This window comes from Triturus cristatus, chromosome 2_2 (assembly GCF_964204655.1).
Source record: "Triturus cristatus chromosome 2_2, aTriCri1.1, whole genome shotgun sequence".
Lineage (NCBI taxonomy): Eukaryota > Metazoa > Chordata > Amphibia > Caudata > Salamandridae > Triturus > Triturus cristatus.
The window spans coordinates 888032015-888055300 of record NC_140582.1 but is presented as its reverse complement, the minus strand read 5'-3'; positions in this window follow the sequence as shown (position 1 = coordinate 888055300).

The window sequence follows — 23286 nt, the reverse complement described above, 5'->3', positions numbered from 1 at the left end:
AATAAGATTAACATAGATACAAGTTAGAGTTCAGCTTGTCTTTTGCCCTATTGTAAATTCTACATTCATTCAAAAAAGGTTGACGGAGTGCACACCAGTTGCTTTCTTTTATCAATTTTTAGCACACTTTGAGCACTGGATTAACTTGCCGTATTATTGGTATAAATTATCGCTAGAAAGCGCTATGGCCTTTATCCCCCAAGCGAAGGCAGCTGGCATGCCACTCCCGGACTCAACCGGCGCCAACAGCTCTACCCTTTAGCCACTGTGATATTCCCAACAGGATCCTTTACTAACTGAGTGCACACCAATTCACAACTCCTAACCTTAATCGGGTGCAAATTACCCCCCTTGGACCTCGGCTTCACCAGCGCGCACTGCCCCTCATCCTTCAGCCCTATCACTGTGAAATCCACTTATTTGCGCTTGTGAACACAGAGGCAAGCACTTGTGAAAGCATATTGTTCAAATTGGGGATATTCCCTTGAGAAGCAGGAGTCAGGCAGCCACATCATGTAGATACACAGGTCGTAGGTTTATTTTAGAAGCAAATTTATAAGCAGGGCCACTGGAGTTATGTGGCAAAGGACAACCAAATTATGCAGCAGATTGATTACACAGCAAGAAAAGGCAAATATAAGGAATAATGTGGCATATTCCATAGTAGTATCATTTATCTATTTTATCATTTTAATGCACATTAATATTTTCAAAGTAAAGGTTTAACAGCAGTAGAACCACTCTGGCTATAAATATGATGATCAGCAACGGAATAAAACGAGGGTGTAAGTGTTCTCGTTTATTTGGAAACTTTTCATTGGTGTGAGCTAAAATTTGTATTTGTTGACAATTAGCAAATGGAGGGTTATGTGTCAATGTGGTAAATCCATTATCCAGAATTATGTGGAAAATTTTGCATTTACAAAATTACATAATTCCAGTGGCGCTGGTTGTAACTTACTTGTTTTTGGCTTTTCTTGTCGCATAATTTAGTCAACCCTGATGCATGCTTTGTTGCTTATAATGAAGGCAAAAGTAGGATGTCCCGTCTGGAACAGCATTCGCCCTATGCAGCTCATTAACACTACATGCCAACCCAGCTACACAGTGGCACACCAACATCCCAACAGAGTTATTTACAGTGGCTTTGCATGGTGTTCTCATGGCGCAAAGCAACAAAAAGCATTTAGTCGATATACTGACCATTAAAAAGGCCTAAAAATGCAGCGTTAGTTGTGTATCAGTGCACAAGTGCTTGCGCAATCTTAGTATATCTAGGTGCATGACCTAAGAAGCTTGGCCGAGCAGAACAAGAAAGGCTTGGGAGAGACAGGTGATTATACTGCACCTACTCACCTGTGAACGGACAGCTTTGCAATTAGGAATGCAAACCTGTTTGCTATATGGTAGTAATTCATCACAGCTTTAGTCTTATAACGTGACTGATGACGGATGTGTTATTTCATAGAGCCATTTTGTTTGTTTAAGGCTTTTAATGGTCTTAAGCAAATAGCTACGTGTGAGGTTATGTCAGCACTGTGGACGTCAGTGTAATAACCTAATGTTGAATTTTCAGCAGTGGCATAGCAATGGGTCAATGGGCTCTCCTGCAGACAGTGAAAATACTCCCTCCAACCACCCACTCCGCACAGTTTGTCGTAACACAGCCCTAGTTGGGGTCGATAGCCAACATTCCTGGTCTCCGGAGCCACTGCACCTGCTGCACTGTTCGTAGATGCGCCCCAGATTCTTAGCTCAATCAAGGTAAGAATGGTGGAAGGGAAGTTAAGCCGGACATTTCAAGCACAACAAAAATTGGATCAAATTAGTGGGTGAGAATTAAAACCCAGCCCTGTCACTATGCTGCATAGTTAAATACATATAAGATCCTAATGGCGAGACCGATTGGCATTGCCAATGCTTGTTTGTAGCAGGTGTAGCTTCGCAGGTGGCTTACCACGGGTTTAGTTTCATACGCGCTGTATCCAGCAGCTGTGTGAAGTACCGTATTAACTGTCTCAGTATGCGCTATAAAAACTTGATTAGCAAACAGCTGAATGTTTTATTTTTATGGTTTGATTGCCGATCATTTTGTTTTGAGATGTAAAAACAGTAGGTGAGATAACACAGATTTAACTACTTGTTCATTTTCTATGCATGTGACATCAGTATTTACCTACTAAAAGGCTGCCCTCTGGCTCAGTTTCATATTGCGCTTCACGTAGCAGCTTACTTTGTGACTTACTAAACTAATTTTTATTGTCTGTGCTAGAGTTATTGTTGAACATGACTTTGTGGGCGTTGTCAGTCTACATGGTCCAATAAATGTACTTTCATAGTGTGTGCTTCAGTGATTCAGTTTTTATCTTCTCACAATAAGTGCTAAAAACATTATCAAATAACACTCCGATATAGTGGACCGCAATGCATTATAATTTGGCTTTCGGACTGCTGCCCCAGCCTGTGATAATAAGAATTATGTTTTGTCTCAAATACCATGTATTTACATATCAGACTCGTGCAGTATTGTGCCTCATTGAAATGGGCATTTTACATTACTGAAAAACAGTACCAAAAACACGATATACTTAACTATGTGTGCTACCGTTGTTTTGTAAACTTGCGTTTACTTCCTGCCTGTGGTCTTTTATGCAGTACAGCACAGCAGCTGCATTACCACTAGCTGGTGAAGTGCCTCATTCCACACTCACTCTTAGAATTATTGGTTAGTGCTTGGAAGGAGGCCACGGTATTTATAATGGCTTATACGTATAGCAATTAAATTCCGCAGATTGTAAGAAACTGAGTTACTGGTTGACTGAGGTAAAACCTTACGCAACAATCCTTGTCAACGTGAAGTTACAAGCAATCCCCAAATTGGCCTGTGTTTACCCCCTGGTAGCTTGGCACTCAGCAGTCAGGCTTAACTTAGTTTTTAAAGTATTTCTGTAGCACTTCAAAGATAAAGGCAAAACACAATACAAGAAAAATCTCACACCAATTTAGAAACATGGAGTAAAAAATTCAAAAAATCCAATCAGTAGAACTGGAGATATGCAGTTTTGAATATTTAAATGAAAACCGCACCGAAAAGCACAAATCAAAAACTGTAGATATCTGGTCGTGCTTGACAGGAACAAAGCTCGGGTCAGCTACAGGGACCCATTAAGGCCTGCTGAACAAGAGTACCTTAAATTCTGGTTGAAAAGTGTTGTGGAGCCCAGTGTCGCACAGCTGAGGTGATGCGATGCAATGCTAAGGCTGAAGATGCATCGTGCAGCGTCGCTTCTGAGGAGCTGAAAAGCTGCGATACAAAGTCCTGCGTCATTGTCAAGGACACCATTGAAGAGGGGGCTTGCAATGCAATTTCCTGCATCACGGATCCGTCCCACGCCATCTGGTTCATCGGTGAGGCTGCCATCAATGAGAGGCTTTTTATGTGAGGCCCTGCATCAGGGGTGCATTGCTCAGCAGCAGTTCTGATGAGACTGTGATGTAAAGTCCCTGCACTGGGAAAGTCCATGTAGCAGAGTCAATGCATTGGTTCTGCTCGGCACAGCAGACGAGAGACGTCAGTTCTGCTGAGTCTACAGGTGGGCTGGCAGAGCTCCTCCAAGCCCATTTCCAAGTGACCAAGACAGGGGTACCCCTTTAGTAGGGTAGGACCCACAGATGGCAGAGTCCAGATGCTGGGTTCAAGGTTGTGGGAAGCCTGTTATGTACCTGAGGCTTCTCATCAGGAGTCCAGCAAACTAGCCCTGGTAGTCACCCCGGAGCATCTAGGGTTTAGAGATGCATGTTCATTCCTCCTCACTCAGGCAAGAGCGCAGCAGGGCAACAGCAGAGCAGCAATCCTTCAGAGTGGGAGTCCTTTCAGCTGCACAGACGTCCTTCCTGGTAGAGTCCACATGTCCAGAAGTGTATTGAAGAGGTGGTTTCAAAGGTGCAATATTTACACCTGGTGCCCTCTTTGAAGTGGAAGAAGCTTTCAGAGTATTTCACCCCCAGAGGAGCTTGCAATTTCCTGACTCCCTAGCCTTATCGCAAATTGTCTGTGGTTTTAATAGACTAGTGTCAAACTGCTTTGCAAGAGTGTTAGTGAAGGGTATTTGTGATGTGCAAGTGTGGTAGGTGACACCTCCTCCCCCTTGTTTACTCAAAGTGGCCCATCCTACCAACACATAGCTTCCTTTTGTTTGTCTATCTGGGAGTAATACACTTAGAGCAACTGCCAACTACACCTAGTTATGTGGCCCAGAATACAGACAGCAGACACCAAATGGTTAGGTCAAGAACATGCCATCTTTCTAAATGTAGAAACCACAAGATTGGGTCCATTAATTCAGCATGGTTAGACCATGTGAAAAGCTACAAAATCCAAAGTACCTTGTTTTGAAATTATTTACACACAAACTGCTTCATTGTGATCAAGAAATGTAATTAGCATGAAACTTCTTCATTGGTGAAACTCATTTTACAATTTATAGGTTCATTTTACATGGCAAATCATAACCATTGGATGATATTACCATCTCTTAAATATCATATAAACTTGAATGACCCACATCTTATTCATGAGTGCTTAAAAAACAACAGAAAAAAGTGGGAAAAATTAACAAATTTGAAAAACACTTTAAAATGTACCATTTCACAACTTTGTTACAGAAGGAGGTTTTTTGTCTCAATTACTAATACTCCTTAAATAAATATATAACATCAGAGGTTAGAACACCTTATTATTTTAGCCTATATGTCATCCAGTGGTTATGATTATTCATGTTAAATTAACCTATAAATTGTAAAATGTATAAAACGCAATAAAGAAGTGGTCATGAAGATTATATTTCTTGATCAAGACACAGCAATTTGTGTGTAAATAATTTCAGAAAAGATACTTTCTGTTTGTATCTTTCTAAAAGTGGCATATTCATAATTGTGATTGATAATCTGTCTTTACTATTAAAAAGGACTATTTATTGGAATTCTTAAACACCAAACTCAAACTATTAACCTGCTCTCACTTGAAAGTTACAGCATTTTATATGTAATAACATAACCTCAATGTTATCCTATGAGGAGGTAGGCCTTGCTGTAATGAAAAATGAATTTTGGATTTTCTTCCTAACAGGACATATGCAACTTAAAAGTACTTGCCCTACTTTTTAAATACACTGTACCCTCCCCTCTGAGCTGTTGAGAACCTGCTCTATGAGTAACATATATGCATTAAAAATAAGTTTTGGGCTTGGCAAGAGGTTTATGTTGCCAGGTCAAAATGGCAGTTAAAAAAGTGAACACATAGGCTACAATTGTAGACCTGAGATATGTTTGGAAATGCCACTTAGGTTGGTGGCACAATCAATTCTGCAGGCCCACCAGTAGCATTTAATTTACAGACCATGGGTACACGTGTTACCACTCAACTAGCAACTCACAAGTAAATTAATTGTGCCAATTGGTAGAAGCCAATTTCACCACGCTTTAAGGATAGAGCACAATCACTGGTTAGCGGTAGTAAAATGTGCAATGTCCAAAAGACCAGCAAAAACGAGATCAGGAAATATAGGAAGGGTGAAGGCAAAAGTGTGATTCTTAACCGGTGGTCAATGGACCCTTAAGATCCGCAACTGCTTGGAAAATAAAATAATATGAAAAGATCATTAGCATCTATATGAATGAGTAAAATAATTAGCTGTCCTCATATTGATTTGGTAGGAGTATGGTAAATGCATCAAACAGAGCATGATATGAACGATAGATGGCCTATTTGAATTTAGAAAAACCTCAACTTTCTCAGTAAAATGAAACCTAATATTTGTATGTTTGTTTCGTGAAAAATAAATAAAATATTTCATAATTTGTGCATTTGTTTGATGAATGTTTGTTTCTGTATTTTTGTTTATCATTTTGGGACCGAGTCCGATTCCGGCCGCAAAACGAACCGACCGACACGGACCCGGACCGAATACCGACCAACACGGACCAGCGCCGTACGACCCATGCAGTACGATGCAACGCGTGTGAATTACAACCGACACGTATGGAATGCAAGCCGTACGACCGAGCCGTAGGGAAAATAGTGATCCGGCCGGAAAACCGACGCGATTTTCACTGACCGACATGAACCCGGAATGAACCCGACCGATCCGTACCCGTGATGTACGATTAGCGCAGTACGATGCAATGCGTGCAAAACCAGATCGACTCGCACAGAGACCAAGCCGCACGACCGACATGCACAGACAACTGGGCACACAAGCAATAGAGACCGCTGCGACCAACGCGTACCAAACACAGAAGAAAGGCAGCGTGAACGAGGCAAAGAAGCCTGCACGAGACAACAGAAGCATCCGTTTCCGTCACATGAACGTCTCCTTCATACCTACAAAACACAAAGGAAAAAAAGACAAAAAAAGGACCAAATAAGTAATGACAAAGCCAATAAATACCCCCAAAAAAAACATGGGACAAAGACACACCCACATCTCCAACTATATAAAGGACTACAATCACTACCATCATCCCTTGCAAACAGGAGACACAGCCAGCAGCAAACACAAGTACACAGCAACCACAGACACACTCACAACTCACCCATCACACAACTCACACATCGGCACCTCATACAAAAGCACACACACATACACACAGCAAAACCAACACCAACCCAACATCACTTGCACCCTCACACACACATCCCCCACCACCACCACCCATCACCATGCCTCCAAAGAACAATCTAAAGTTCACAGATAGTGAGTTAGAAGTGCTGGTAGACGAGATCATCAGAGTAGAGCCACATTTGTTTGGTACATTGGTTCAAAGGACCCCCATCTCACAGAAAACCAAGATGTGGGCAAGGATTGTGGACAAGGTGAACACACAAGCACAAACGTTGCGCACAAAGGACGATATCCAGAACAGGTGGTATGACGTGCGCAGGAGGGTCAAGAAACTCATCGAGAAAGATCACGCTTTAAGTCAGCGCACCGGCGGTGGCCCTCCTGCCAAACCAGTCTACTTCAGGACCTGGGAGGAGAAGGTGTGGGACATCCTACCACCAGAGAGCGTCCATGGCCTAACACACATCCCAGAGCCTGGTGAGTACACAAACAACATACCCAAGATTGTGTGGCAAGGAGACATTGAAACCATGCACCACAAGCAAAGCTACACTAACCAATTGATAAACATACCACGATGTGTATGCCAGTCAGACACACACAATAACTGCCATATCATAGTGACTGGGGACTGTGTCATGACATGCACCAACCTACAAACAAATAGAGCAAGTTAGTGGCACTAAGCCAAATAGACACTGCCAGACAGTTTGCCACCACAAACACACCACCTCACAGTGCAGCTGATTGTCAGGAAGGAATAGTGGGGATGCAGGTGAAGTGAGTGTAGCCAAAAGCATGATGGGGCCTGTAGTCACAGATAATGCTCCCCCTCCTGATTGGCCCATAAAGACCTCTCAGAAACATGCCCACATCACAGGGAGTGGAAAATGACTGACAAGATGGCTGACACTGGGTCCTGCTGTGGGGAGCACAAGGCCCTGCTAGGGCTTGTGTGCAAATCACAAGCAGGACACCACTGACTGACATCCTGAAAGACAACTTGCATGCCCTACAATGCAAGAACGTTTCATGATGGGAAGGAGGACTGACAGCCCTGACCAGACTACTCAGCATGGGGAGTGTTGGACAGGCCACACGAAGGGCTTGCTCCCTCCCCGCACGATAGGGCCCAAGCTCCGGCCCGCCAGGCGTGACCCACGAAAAGCACCTGCACCCCGTCTCCCGACGGAACTTCTGCCCTCGGACCTCCATGCATCACGGGCCCCAGCCCCACCGGCTTCCCCGGCCGGGTCAAGCCGCCATCTTGGGCCCTGCACCACGAGGCCGCGTGGCCTCCCCCCGACCCTAACCCTGGGCCTGGCCGGCCCCGACATCCCGGCACCACCATCCACCCAGGAGGTGAGCGGACCACTTGGCAGGTCAATGGGAGAACGAAGCGTCAAGAGCTCTTCCCCCGCCAGGTGCCGATCGCCTCCAGCTCCCCCAGGCGCTGGCTCCACCCCCTGCTGGGTGTCTGGACACCTTCATCCCGGACCCTCCGACCTCCAAGTGCGAGGACCCGGACATCAAAGGGCGCCTGCCCTATAACTGGAGCAGCTCCGGAGCAGGAGGGGAGTTGTATCCTGGAGTCGAGAGACACCGAGAGAACTCAGCCTTGACGGACTACTGGCGCTGCCGTAGCCCTATCTTGCGAACTATCGTCCTGCCTGCTGGCGCTGCCGCGGCCTTCTGCAACCTCCATCCTCGTCGGGACCTGCTGGCGCTGCCGCGGCCCGTTGTAAACGACCATCTTCACCGGGACCTGCTGGCGCTGCCGCGGACCGTACCTCGACCATCTTCACCGGGACCTGCTGGCGCTGCCGCGGACCGTACCTCGACCATCTTCACTGGGACCTGCTGGCGCTGCCGCGGACCGTGTATCGACCATCTCTACCGGGACCTGCTGGCGCTGCCGCGGCCCGTACCAGCTACACCACCAAGCTCGAGGATTGTGGGCTAACCATCATCTCATCCGAACTACCTGACTGGTAAACAGACTGTCCCGCTTCCCCTTCCCTATCCTAAGAGACCTAAATCGAGGGGACCCCTGAGTCCAGACCTCCTTGTACTATTTCATCGTACCTTAAGAAGTGCATATAAAGAACACTAAATCTTATCCTTGTGTGGTGTCTGTCTGTGGGGGGGAAGTCACTTGTCTGTACGATCGCAGGAGACGGCTCTCCCCGGAGACCTCTCCCTCTGACCTCAGCCGACCCTCCCGGTCCGTCTAACATTGGTGGCCAGCGGCGCGATCCGAATCAACGCGTAATCGTACAGAGAGTAGCTTACCCCACGACAAAACCACGATGTCGGCCAAAGATAGCGGTTCCACTGAAAAATTCCAAATGGATAAGTTAGAAGAATACAGCCACCGCGAACTGAAACAATTCTGCATGGAACTAGGCATTGCTACCACCGGCCTGATTACCAAAGATGATTTGAAGCACGCCCTTGAGTCGTGGACAGAAACTGGGATCGCCGGGCCCTCCGACCGAAACAGTGTCGCACCAGAGGGGAACGCCACGGCTCCCGAGGAGCGGGGAACGGGCCTCTCACAGGAGGAGATCCAGGAAAGGGAAAGAACCAGATTACACGAGTTGGAAATGGCACGGCTCAAGATGGACGGTGAACTCAAGTTAGCCGAGCAGAAACTAAATCTAGAGCATCTGCGGCTCCGAGAGGAGCGTGAAGAAAAGCAGAGACAGAGAGAGCTTGAGGAAAAAAGAATAACACTCGATCACGAGCGCAAACTGGCGGAAATAGAACTTCGGAACGAGAATAAAGAATCGGGGGTGCCTGAGAGACCGCACACCCCGGGGCCAACCGAGAAGAAAGTACACATCCCCAAGGATGTTGTCCGCGAGTATGTCCGAGAAGACGACATACAACAGTGGTTCAAAGCCTACGAGATCGCCATGACCTCCCACCGGATCGACCGGAGTGATTGGGGAGCCGGACTATGGGGGAGGTTCGTCAACGAAGGTCGCGATGCCCTGCTACAGCTCCCAGATCACCAAATGTCATCCTACGACCACATGAAGGCTGCCCTCCTCACCCGCTACGGCCTCACACCCGAGATGTACCGCCAGAGGTTCAGAGATTGCACCCGGATCCCGGGTACAACTTGGGTGGAGTACGTTAACTATTTCAGCCGTGCCTTCGAGGGTTGGATCAAGGGGAGCCATGTCACGACCTACGAGCAACTCTTTAACCTTATGGTATGGGAGCACCTGTCGAACAACTGTTTCGTCGAGCTCAGGCAGCACCTCCTCGACAGCAAGCTGACTGACCCCCGGCAGCTCGCCGCCGAAGCTGACCGATGGGAAAGCACCCGAGTGGGCCGGAGAGGGCCACACGAGCAGAACCGAAGCAACCAAGGCCAGCACCGTCCTCGGGGAGGAGGAGGAGGCCAGGGGCGAGGGAGAGAAGCCTTGCCGGCAACCCCCGTGGCCAGCACCCCGCCTCCGGCCGGCCGGGGCAACCCCCCGATGCGTCCTGGGTTCCGAGCCAACGTCACGTGCCACCGATGCCAGCGAGTCGGCCACTACGCCAATGACCCGAGCTGCCCGCAGAACCAAACACCCAAGCCCCGCCAGGTAGCTGCCGCCGCCCTGGGGGAAGAGCGACTATCAGAGGAACAGGAAGAGTATGAGCCGGCCCAGCAAGAGTGGGAACCGGCCGCCATGGTCCTGGCGTGCCTAGGGGGAAGAGACATGGTCCCGCGGGCTCCCCTACCCGCTAACACCAGGAAATACGGTCAGTGGGTGACCATTAATGGACATCGGGCTGAGGCCTTGCGTGACACAGGCGCCAGTGTGACGGCCGTCCGCTGTCACCTGGTGAAGCCCGAGCAGATCCTGCCGAACATTCTCTGCCCCGTCCGCTCAGCCGACAATTCTGAAAGTATGTGTCAAATGGCCTGCGTCCCATTCGAATGGGGAGGGGTCTCCGGCCTGTTGAAGGTGACGGTCCGGGACGATGCCCCCGTGGACTGCCTCCTGGGGAATGACCTCGAAAGTTCCCCGTGGGCCACCGTCGAGAGAAGAGAGCACCTGGGGATGCTGGGCCTCCCGGACTGGGCCTGCATAACCACCCGGTCCATGGCCGCCCATGCCGTCCCCCGATCAGAAGAACCGGAATGGCCAGCACCTCCGCCCCCGGTCGCCCCAGTAGAAGACAACGACGAGGCCAGCCCCCCAGAGCCAACGACCGAAGGGGACGCACAACCCCAGGACTTTCCCGGCCTGGCTCAGTGGCGTCAAGAAGGGGGGCCCACCCAAGAACAGTTCCGCCAGGAACAAAAGACCTGCCACTCCCTCGAGGGACTCCGCCAACAAGCCAGCGCCCAGAACGCAGGGGACCCCACCGGATCTCACTGGGTCTACTGGGATAACGACCTGCTATACAGCGAACAAAGAATCGCAGAGCTAGGGGCCGGTCGAGTGCTGGTAGTACCTCTCCGCTTCAGAGACTTCCTACTCAACCTGGCCCACGATGTCCCCCTGGCTGGACACCTGGGCCAGGACAAAACTTACAGTCGCCTAGTGACCCACTTTTTCTGGCCGAAAATGAGGAACGACGTCCTGAACCACTGCCGGTCCTGCCCCACATGCCAAGCCAGCGGGAAGAGTGGTCGGAAGCTGAAAGCCCCTCTGCAACCCTTCCCTGTGGTCACCACCCCGTTCGAAAGGGTAGGAATAGACATTGTGGGGCCCCTGGACCCCCGCACGGCACAAGGACACAGGTTCATCCTGGTACTAGTGGACCATGCCACCCGCTACCCCGAGGCGGTGCCCCTACGGACCGTGACAGCTCCGGTGGTTGGCCGGGCCCTAATGGGGATCTTCTCCCGGGTGGGCTTCCCCCGAGAAGTCGTCAGCGACCGAGGCACGAACTTTATCTCCAAATACATGAAGTCCGTCTGGCAACAATGCGGGGTCACCTACAGATTCACGACCCCCTATCACCCCCAAGGGAACGGACTAGTGGAGCGTTTTAACCGCACTCTCAAAGGGATGATTGGGGGATTGGAAGAGCCCCTCCGTCGCCAGTGGGATGTACTACTCCCGTGCCTCCTCTTCGCCTACCGAGAAGTCCCCCAGAAGTCCCTCGGCTTTAGCCCTTTCGAACTCCTGTACGGGCACCCTGTGCGAGGGCCCCTCAGCCTAGTCAAGGAAGGTTGGGAGATGGCCCCCCTAAAGACCCCTCCAGACGTCTTCAAATACCTCCTGGCCCTACGCAATCAGACCCGGCGCTTCAGAGAGATGGCCAAGGCGAACCTCGAGGCCAGCCAGGAGGACATGAAGAGATGGTATGATCACAATGCCTCCTCCGTTGAGTTCGAGCCTGGTCAACAAGTGTGGGTGATGTCCCCCACCGAACCATGTGCCTTGCAAGATAAGTGGACGGGGCCCTTCAAAGTGGTCGAGCGCAAAAGCCCCGTCACTTACCTCATCGACATGGGGACCTCCCGAAACCCCCTTCGGGTCCTCCACACCAACCGACTCAAACCGCACTTTGTGCGCTCAGAACTCAGCCTCCTGATGGCTACGGACAGTGGGGCAGAGGAAGACTCCGAACCCCTCCCGGATCTCCTGAAGACTCAGGAGAATGACGGCTCCGTGGACGGGGTCCGACTCTCTGACGCCCTCACCTCGGAGCAACGCCAGGGCTGCCGAAACCTCCTGCTGCGGTTCGCTGCACTGTTCCCCCTCACCCCCGGGGTCACCCCGTGGTGTTTGCACGACGTAGACACCGGGGACAGTCCCCCTATTCGACACCGGGCCTACCGCGTACCAGATCGGGTACGGGCCTGCATACAGGAGGAAGTGGCCAAAATGCTCACGATCGGGGTCATCGAGCCCTCGGACAGTCCCTGGGCCAGCCCGGTTGTATTGGTTCCCAAAGCCGCTGCCCCCGGCACCACACCTGAACTGAGATTCTGCGTCGACTACCGGGGCTTGAACGCTGTCACCCGGACCGACGCTCATCCGATCCCCCGAGCGGACGAACTGATCGACCGGCTGGGGGCCGCCCGCTACCTCAGTATCTTCGACCTAACAGCGGGCTACTGGCAGATCGGTCTCACACCCCGGGCCCAGGAACGGTCAGCCTTCTCTACCCCCAATGGCCACTACCAATTCAAGGTCATGCCCTTCGGCATGAAGAATGCCCCCGCCACGTTTCAACGCCTTGTGAACCAGGTCTTGGCGGGGCTCGAAGAGTTCAGCGCTGCCTACCTGGACGATATCGCTGTATACAGCCGCCACTGGTCCGACCACCTCCTCCACCTCCAAGAGGTCCTACAGGCCCTCCAGCGGGCCGGCCTCACAATTAAGGCCGGCAAATGCCAAATTGGCCAAGGGTCCGTGACCTACCTTGGGCACCAAGTGGGAAGCGGGCTGGTGGCCCCGCTGCAACTTAAGATTGCTGCCATCCAGTCCTGGCAGCCCCCCGTCACCCAGACCGAGGTCCGAGCCTTCTTGGGGCTCACCGGCTACTACCGGCGGTTCGTGAAGGACTACGGCAGCATCGTGGGGCCCCTCACGGGTCTCACGTCCAAGAACCAACCAAAGCGGATTAACTGGACCCCCGATTGTCAAGCGGCCTTCGAGAGGCTGAAGGCCGCCCTGTGCACCGCCCCTGTGCTCCAGGCCCCCGATTACAGTCGGGAATTCGTGGTACAGACAGACGCCTCCGACCACGGCATCGGGGCCGTTCTTTCTCAACTAAACCCCGAGGGTCATGACCAGCCGGTGGCCTTCATCAGTCGGCGTCTCCTGGCCCGAGAACAGCGCTGGAGCACCATCGAGAGGGAGGCCTTCGCAGTGGTATGGGCCCTCAAAAAGCTCCGGCCTTACCTCTTCGGTACCCACTTCCGGGTACAAACCGACCATCGACCCCTGCAGTGGCTGATGCAGATGCGGGGGGAGAATCCAAAACTATTGCGCTGGTCCATTTCCCTGCAGGGAATGGACTTCACCGTGGAGCACCGACCGGGCCAAGATCACGCCAACGCGGATGGCCTGTCACGATTTTTCCGCCTCGACGAGGAGAGTCCCCAAGAAGATGGGTGACTCTCCCCGCCTTCAGCTGGGGGGGACGCATGTTGGACAGGCCACACGAAGGGCTTGCTCCCTCCCCGCATGATAGGGCCCAAGCTCCGGCCCGCCAGGCGTGACCCACGAAAAGCACCTGCACCCCGTCTCCCGACGGAACTTCTGCCCTCGGACCTCCATGCATCACGGGCCCCAGCCCCACCGGCTTCCCCGGCCGGGTCAAGCCGCCATCTTGGGCCCTGCACCACGAGGCCGCGTGGCCTCCCCCCGACCCTAACCCTGGGCCTGGCCGGCCCCGACATCCCGGCACCACCATCCACCCAGGAGGTGAGCGGACCACTTGGCAGGTCAATGGGAGAACGAAGCGTCAAGAGCACTTCCCCCGCCAGGTGCCGATCGCCTCCAGCTCCCCCAGGCGCTGGCTCCACCCCCTGCTGGGTGTCTGGACACCTTCATCCCGGACCCTCCGACCTCCAAGTGCGAGGACCCGGACATCAAAGGGCGCCTGCCCTATAACTGGAGCAGCTCCGGAGCAGGAGGGGAGTTGTATCCTGGAGTCGAGAGACACCGAGAGAACTCAGCCTTGACGGACTACTGGCGCTGCCGTAGCCCTATCTTGCGAACTATCGTCCTGCCTGCTGGCGCTGCCGCGGCCTTCTGCAACCTCCATCCTCGTCGGGACCTGCTGGCGCTGCCGCGGCCCGTTGTAAACGACCATCTTCACCGGGACCTGCTGGCGCTGCCGCGGACCGTACCTCGACCATCTTCACCGGGACCTGCTGGCGCTGCCGCGGACCGTACCTCGACCATCTTCACTGGGACCTGCTGGCGCTGCCGCGGACCGTGTATCGACCATCTCTACCGGGACCTGCTGGCGCTGCCGCGGCCCGTACCAGCTACACCACCAAGCTCGAGGATTGTGGGCTAACCATCATCTCATCCGAACTACCTGACTGGTAAACAGACTGTCCCGCTTCCCCTTCCCTATCCTAAGAGACCTAAATCGAGGGGACCCCTGAGTCCAGACCTCCTTGTACTATTTCATCGTACCTTAAGAAGTGCATATAAAGAACACTAAATCTTATCCTTGTGTGGTGTCTGTCTGTGGGGGGGAAGTCACTTGTCTGTACGATCGCTGGAGACGGCTCTCCCCGGAGACCTCTCCCCCTGACCTCGGCCGACCCTCCCGGTCCGTCTAACAGGGAGACACCCCCCTTGACACAAACTCCACAGAAGTCACCGGGTACAATACATTGACACACACCTCATTGAAATATCAGCAAAAGTAACCCCGTACTGGGTGCTGCTGTGTGAAGCACAGGGGCGCACTTGGGACTTGTAGCCAAACAAACACCAGGATATCACAGTCAGCAATCTTGCCATTGCTGTCACACCCCCTCACAGGGAAGCAGAGTCAAGAGGGAGAAAGTATGGGCATGCTGGGAAGGGGGATGTAGCCAAGAGTATGATGGGAGTCACAGTCACAGACAACCTACACTCACCCACATGGCCCAGCAAGATCAAACTGAAACATACTCGCCTCACAGGGAGTGGGAAGGGACTGACAAGATGCCTGACACTGGGCTCTGTCGTGAGGAGCACAAGGCCTTGCTGGGAAATGGCCAACATCATACATCAGGACTACACAGTCAGCCATCTTGCCATTGCTGTCACACTCACTCACAGGGAAGCAGAGTCAAGAGGGAGGAAGCATGGGCATGCTGGGAAGTGGGGTGTAGCCAAGAGTATGATGGGAGTCACAGTCACAGACAACCTACACCCACCCACATGGCCCAGAAAGATCAAACTGAATCATACTCGCCTCACAGGGAGTGGGAAGGGACTGACAAGATGTCTGACACTGGGCTCTGTTGTGGGGAGCACAAGGCCATGCTGGGAAATGGCCAACAACAATATCAAACTCTGTCCGTGACAAGCTGGGAAAAAGCAGTGTACAGGCAGGCATCTGTTTGAAAAGTAGAAAATGTCATGTTTGTGAACCAACGATGCATGTAGAAACATAAATCACATTGTGTGTCTCTTCCAAACACAGGTGGTGCTGGGCACCCAGCACCAAATGATGAGGATACCCAGGTCCAGACTCAGGTGGACACTGAGCTCTCTGGTCTGACTCTCTCACTGTCCTCTTCGGATGACGACTTCGGATGACGACGACCTACCTGGCCCTCTGAGAGCCATCTTACAGCACCAGCAGCATCAACATCTGCCCCCCCTGTACCCACGCCTCCAGCAACTGGACACCGACCGGACAACCCTGCCAACACGGACAGACCAAGGACAATCAACACCCACAACACAGGGACACAGGACCCCCCGGAAGCTACAGACAACACCACCAGCAACACCACCCAAGGGGTCCCAGTGTCACCTGTGCATACCACCGCTGGTCCTACCCGTGTGGAGAGGGGTGCTGGGAGGGGTGGGAGGCACAGGGCACGCCTTGCAGAGGGGTCTGGACTGCATGATGACCCCCAACTGGCACGCATCTTAGATGCATACCAGGATAGCACCGGAGGATTTGGCCAGGTAGTGGGGATCCTCAAGGACAGGCAACACTAGCAGGTCGCCCACCATGCCCGCATAGAGGCCAAGTGGGATGACATCACTGTGGTGCATCGGGACATACTACAATGCCTCCGCCAGATCAACATCAACCTGTCCACATCCCCCTGTGTGCTCACAACATCTGTCGCAACACCATCTGCCAGCGCCACAGGGAGGGAGGAGGACTCTGACGGAGAGTCCCCTGCACCTCACAGGCCTGCACATGAGTATCCCCCCCCGGAAAAAGAGGGGTCATCCGAAGAAGGACATGTGAGAGGCAGATGTCCCAGCACATCCCCCAGGGCCTCAAACCTGTTCTGGACAATGTTCTTTGTGCGCAACCGTTCACCTTGTCCAATCGCACACAACTCGTCCACATGACACGGAGGGTTCATGTTGGGCCAATGTATCAGATGACTGTGGACTTTACTCTGGACATTTCATCTACCAGCACTTCCAACTCCAATGTGAACTTTGGATTCCCAAACCACTGTACAGCACCCACCATCCTGTGCACTTCCCTCACACATGTTTTAAATAAACTCACCAGTACACCATACTTGCCTCTGTTGTGATTCCAACTTGTCATGTTCAGGGAGATGTCGATCTGCTACACAACACAGTGCATGCCAAATACTGCAACAATGTGACCAACGTAAGTTGAGTCATGGGGATGTGAAACATGTGAGGGAGACACACCACTAGGGCAACACAAACATACTCACCATGGCCATGTTACTCATCACACACAATGATGTTGACCTGAAACACATTGGCATGCACAGACACAACACCAAGCCCAGTCAGTGGTAACAAGTCCACAGGTGAGGTAAGCAGATGTCACTCAGATGTGGGAAGACCGACAATGCACATAACAAAGTGTAGCACAGGTTCATTACACATCAGCAACACGTTTATTCCACACTAGTTGCATGGTAATTCCACGTAACAGTGGACACACGCTCACAATGTGTTGGAGAATGGAAGTCCAGGGATGTGGGGTGCATCAGTTGATGGGAATTGTCAACTTCCACACTGGTGTTGGCTTCTGTGGTGTTGGGGGTCAGTGTTGATCGCACAACAGGCAAAGTACCCTGGGAAGGACAGACAATATACAGTCAAAAGCACAGAAGAACAGGAGAGAAAGCAATACACATGCACAAAACATGTTGCAAAACACCTACACAAACACTAGTTAGCAGTACTACCCTATTGTGGAGTACACACCAGCTGAATGGATACATCACAGCACGCATCCAGTCTAGTGGCACACAGACACACTCAGACAGCACCAGAGCTGGCTCAACACATTCCAGGCTACCTCCATACATTCACATAACAACCCTGGAAACTCACATTCAGGTGAAGAAGTTGTTGATGAGCTGGGAGCAGATGTCACCATCATCTTCATCATCACTGGCATCTTGGCCCAGGCCGGGATCCTCCACAGGTGCCGGAGGTTGGTCGTCGTCATCGTCATCCTGGATGAGAGGCACCTCCTTCTGCACCACCATGTTGTGTAGCATGCAGCAGACCAGTATTATTTTGCACACCTTTGCTGGCTCATATGGGAGGGCCTCTCTGGTCTTGTCCAGGCAGTGAAAGCGGCTTTTCAGGAGGCCGAATGTCCGCTCAATAACCCTCCCGCTCCGACCATGTGCCTCATTGTAGCGCAGCTCGGCTGGTGTTACAGGGTTCTTGAGGGGTGTCAGCAACCGCGGCATGTTGGGGTATCCGGAGTCACCTACACACACATAAATGAACAAGTAGCTGAGTTTTGTAGGAGTGCGGAATACAACACTGACAAACACACACAATGAGAAACAGTCAGTACATACCGACAAGCCAGGCACGCTGAGCTGGCATTGGTGACATCAGCGTTGCAATGCGACTACTCCTCATAATGTAGGCATCGTGCGCCGAACCAGGGAACCATGCACACACATGTGTGATCGACATGTCAGCAAGACAGACCACCAGAGCATTGATCACATGGTAGTGCTTCCTGTTCCGGTATGCCTGCTCATGTGCCTGTGGTGGTATCAGGGCAACATGTGTCCCATCAATAGATCCAATGACGTTCCGCATCCTCCCCTGTGTATAAAAAGCATCCTTAATTTCAGGGAGTTCATCTGGGCTCGGGAACTTGATATACAGGTCGAGGAAGTGCAACATCCCCTCCAAGACACCGCGGAGCACCCGACTAAACATCGTTTGCGACATACCACCAGCAGTAGCCACAGTGTACTGGAAGGTACCGGTAGCAAAGAAGTGCAGGGCTGCCATCACCTTCACCTCTGGGGTCAGTGCTGAAGGGTATGTCTGGCCAGATAGCAGATGTGGCGCCAACTGCTCCGCCAACTACGCAGTGGCCTGGTAAAGCGGTACCATCTGATGCTGTCGCGTTCCTGCATGGTTGCAAGGTCTGGGAACGGGGAACAACCTTTACAACGCAACTTTTACAATGCACTACACTTACAACGCATTTTTTACAACGCAACATCCACTACAACGCATTCCATTACATAGCATGACACTACAACGCATTTTTAAAAACTACCTTTACAACGCATTCCATTACATCGCATACTACCTTTACAACGCATACCATTACAACGCATAATATTACACTATACTATCCAACACTTACCCTACTGTTGCACCCCCTGGAGTTAGAATAGTAATTTTTACCCCTATACTATCCAACACTTACCCTACTATTGCACCCCCTGGAGTTAGAATAGTAATTTTTACCCCTATACTATCCAACACTTACCCTACTGTTGCACCCCCTGGAGTTAGAATAGTAATTTTTACCCCTATACTATCCAACACTTACCCTACTGTTGCACCCCCTGGAGTTAGAATAGTAATTTTTACCCCTATACTATCCAACACTTACCCTACTGTTGCACCCCCTGGAGTTAGAATCGTAATTTTTACCCCTATACTATCCAACACTTACCCTACTGTTGCACCCCCTGGAGTTAGAATAGTAATTTTTACCCCTATACTATCCAACACTTACCCTACTGTTGCACCCCCTGGAGTTAGAATAGCAATTTTTACCCCTATACTATCCAACACTTACCCTACTGTTGCACCCCCTGGAGTTAGAATAGTAATTTTTACCCCTATACTATCCAACACTTACCCTACTGTTGCACCCCCTGGAGTTGGAATAGTAATTTTTACCCCTATACTATCCAACACTTACCCTACTGTTGCACCCCCTGGAGTTAGAATTGTAATTTTTACCCCTATACTATCCAACACTTACCCTACTGTTGCACCCCCTGGAGTTAGAATAGCAATTTTTACCCCTATACTATCCAACACTTACCTTAAATGCAATTTAATATTATGCGTTGTAATGGTATGCGTTGTAAAGGTAGTATGCGATGTAATGGAATGCGTTGTAAAGGTAGATTTTAAAAATGCGTTGTAGTGTCATGCTATGTAATGCAATGCGTTGTAGTGGATGTTGCGTTGTAAAAAATGCGTTGTAAGTGCATGCGTTGTAAAAGTGTGCGTTGTAACGACATACATCCTCTGGGAACGGATGATGGACAGCTGGTGCCCTGCAGTACAGAGATGCACAAAGGAAGATTGTCAGTACATCCACCCATGTGGCCATGACCACCATCACTATCACATGCTAGTTCATGACATTACACAATGTACTGAGGTGTGTGCTGTTGGGCATGGACACATATGTCACCTACAAGACCACCACCTCACATCTCAATTCCACATGTCCACATGAGTGCCATGTAGTGCAATGGGCTAATCATCTGGCTGTGTCACCCAACCTATGTGCTGCTGCAACGTTCAAACAACACACCCCAGTGACAATGGAGGCCTCATGTCTCCCATGCATCACAGATCTTTGCCATGCAGAAACCCAGGCTCCCTGTATTGCCATATCAACACAGCAATGGACATGGCGCAGCGCGTACACACCACAAGGCAAGCGTAAGTCCCACAGGTAGTGGCCACTGTTGTTCCTGCCAGCCCTACATGTACGTCTCTTAGACACAAACCCCATCACGGTTGATGCATATACCACATGGATGTGGAGACTGTCACCCATTGGTAACATGTGGTCAGACACATCTGAGACACAACATGCACACAGACTGTGGGGGCACATCCGTATTGGGGCTACAGGTCTAACTGTGACGTACATGCCATCACCCCCAGGAATCAGGGTGTATGTGACATGTCTTAAACATATCCAACCTGACACTGTGGCCTTGACTCATGCCCATTACTGTCCAATTGCACATCACAGTGGTAATGTGCACAACACACAAGGGATTCTGCCCCCATGTACAAGAACCCAGCCTGGGAATGGCTGCACAAAGTGCCAGCCAAAAAAACAGATGTGGCCCCCACAAACACCCAGGGAATGCAACCTTACATGCCATGGGACACTGTGTGGCCAATGCTATAGTGTGGCAGCTGTGCGCAGGTGTCCATGGCCAGTATATGTGTGTTGCATCTGTATAATAGTCACACTAATGAGGTCCGACGCGGGTGACAATGCGTACGCATTGCACGGTTCCTGACTGAGCCGTGCGTACGCTTTGTCATTGAATGCAATGAGGTCCAAAACGGGTGACAATGAGTACGCATTGCACGGTTCATGACCGAGCTGTGCATACGCTTTGTCATTGAATGCAATGAGGTCCGACGCGGGTGACAATGCGTACGCATTGCACGGTTCATGACCGAGCCGTGCGTGCGCTTTGTCATTGAATGCAATGAGGTCCGACGCGGGTGACTATCATGCATACGCGTCGGACAGGAATGGTCCGAGACAGGCGTACGCCTTGGCCATTGAATCGTATGGAGACGGGTGCATGTGTCTATTCAAAATACGCGTTGTACAGTCAGTTGAACGAGCCGGGCGCACCCATTGGCTCAGGACTGTCATGGAGACGGATGCGGATTCAAAACTTGTACGAGTTTTTGCACTGGAAATTCAGTTGGATGCCTACAACAATGATGCAATTTCAAGTGTTCCATGAAGGTGAAGATTTGAACGATGTGGAAGGCGTGTACGAGTTGTACTTTTGAATGGATTGGCCAGATTCATAGAATGCAACCGTGTTGGACCTATCACTTGGGACACATGGCACAGAGTCTGCTTCTGCAGCACAGATATAAGGCTGGCTGGCCCCCAGGGAGCTCACTTGCCTGCACTACATGCTACTGGACCACATCCCTGCTACCACTGCTGCTGTCTATGCATCCTCTGGTTCCTGCTATGGCACGTACTCTGGAGAGGGCCTCAGCCTTCACTGAGTAGGAGAACCAGGCCCTTCTGGATGGGCTCCTCCCAGAGTACAGAAAGCTCTATGGGACACCAGGGGAGCAGGTGAGTGTGCTGTCCACTGCCTTCCTAATTATGCATGTTGTCTGACTAGCAGTACTAGCAGTGTGTACAGCAGTGGCAAGCATTCTCACTTACTACTTTCATCCCCAAAAGTCTGTAGGTACATGTAATGAATAGTTTTCCTGCTGCTAAAGTGCATTATTGCAAGGTTAAACTATCCAGGCATTGTTAACATGTCAGACATGCATGTGAGTTTTCATTCCCCATGGTTGCACTACCTGTGTAATTTATTTCCCTTTGGGATGATGACATGTATATCCAAATGTATGCTGCACAAATCTGAGCATGTGTGTTAATGTACTTTTCACTTTGTCATCCTCACAGGTTGATGCCCACCAGAAGCAGAAGATCTGGCTGACCATCGCCCGGGCTGGTCGTTCTGTGGGGGTCTACAAGCGCCGCATCCGCAACTGCCAGAAGAGGTGGCAGGACATTCGGGGCTGGACCCGGAGGATAGCTAGAGTCCAGCTGAAGCTCTCACCTCCACGCAGGAGGGACGGACACTGGACCCTGACTCCCCACATGCTCCGTATCTGGGCGGTGGTCTTCCCAGACCTGGATAGGCAGCTGAAGGCCAGACAGCAGCAGGAAGAGGGTAAGTCCATGCCCGATCTGTGTACTATGTCTGACATGCAAATAGCAGTCTTTTGTCCTGGTCACAGTTCCACATAACGTAGGTCTTGTAGTCCCAAACTCAGGTCCCTCATTTGTGTGATGCACCCACCTCATCTGTTACACAGGTGTGGCCACTCCAGTCTGTTGCTTGTGTCACTAGGGCACAGTGTCCCTGCAGTCAGCTATGCTTCAGATACCGGTCAGCATCAGTTCCCGTGAATCTGTTGTCTGTTTCATGGGTGGGTAAATTGTTTACACAATGCCTGAGATATGACATGTGATCTGTGTGTGCCCTTGAGATGTGTACCAATTGCTGGTCTGACTCGCTATATGTGGCTGGGGTATTCCAAACAAACCCATGCAGCAGGGGACTCCAATTTTTGAGCATCAGGAGTATGTATATCAAGTATGTCACACTTGCTTAGCCACCTGACTACTGTCCGGGGCAAAACACTGTTTCACTTAGTCCTGGCCAGTCATGCCCCCTCAAGGGCATTCAGAAACACTCTGTAATCCCACTCCTGTGTAGGAAATTGTAGGTTGTGCTTAGTGACATGTGCCCTCAGGTGTCTGCCTCTGTGTCATTAGAGTGTGGCTTGTTGCTACGTACAACTGGGGTGTCCATGATTCAGAGGGTCAGCATGACATCTGCAATGTGACTGTGAGAGACAAGACCTGTGTGACATATAGGTGTGTGATCATCTGACAGCGCACAATGGTGTATGCAACTGTGTCCTTCAGGCAGCTGGGTTACATGCATGGCAGACTGTGATGTGTTAATGTACAGGAATTTGTGTTTGCTGAGACTCATATGAATGATTTGCATGATGTGGGGTCTTCTGGGTCCTGGATATGTTGTTTGCATGGGATGTGCAAATGCGCCGTCATCTACAGAGTCAGCTTTACCCCTGAGCTAGGATTGTGAGTCAGTGCATATTGTTGTTGTCTGGATGCCCTGCTCCTGTGACAGGCGACAGTGTTGACTGACTTTCAGGGCATCCCAGTGCCATGGCATTTAACT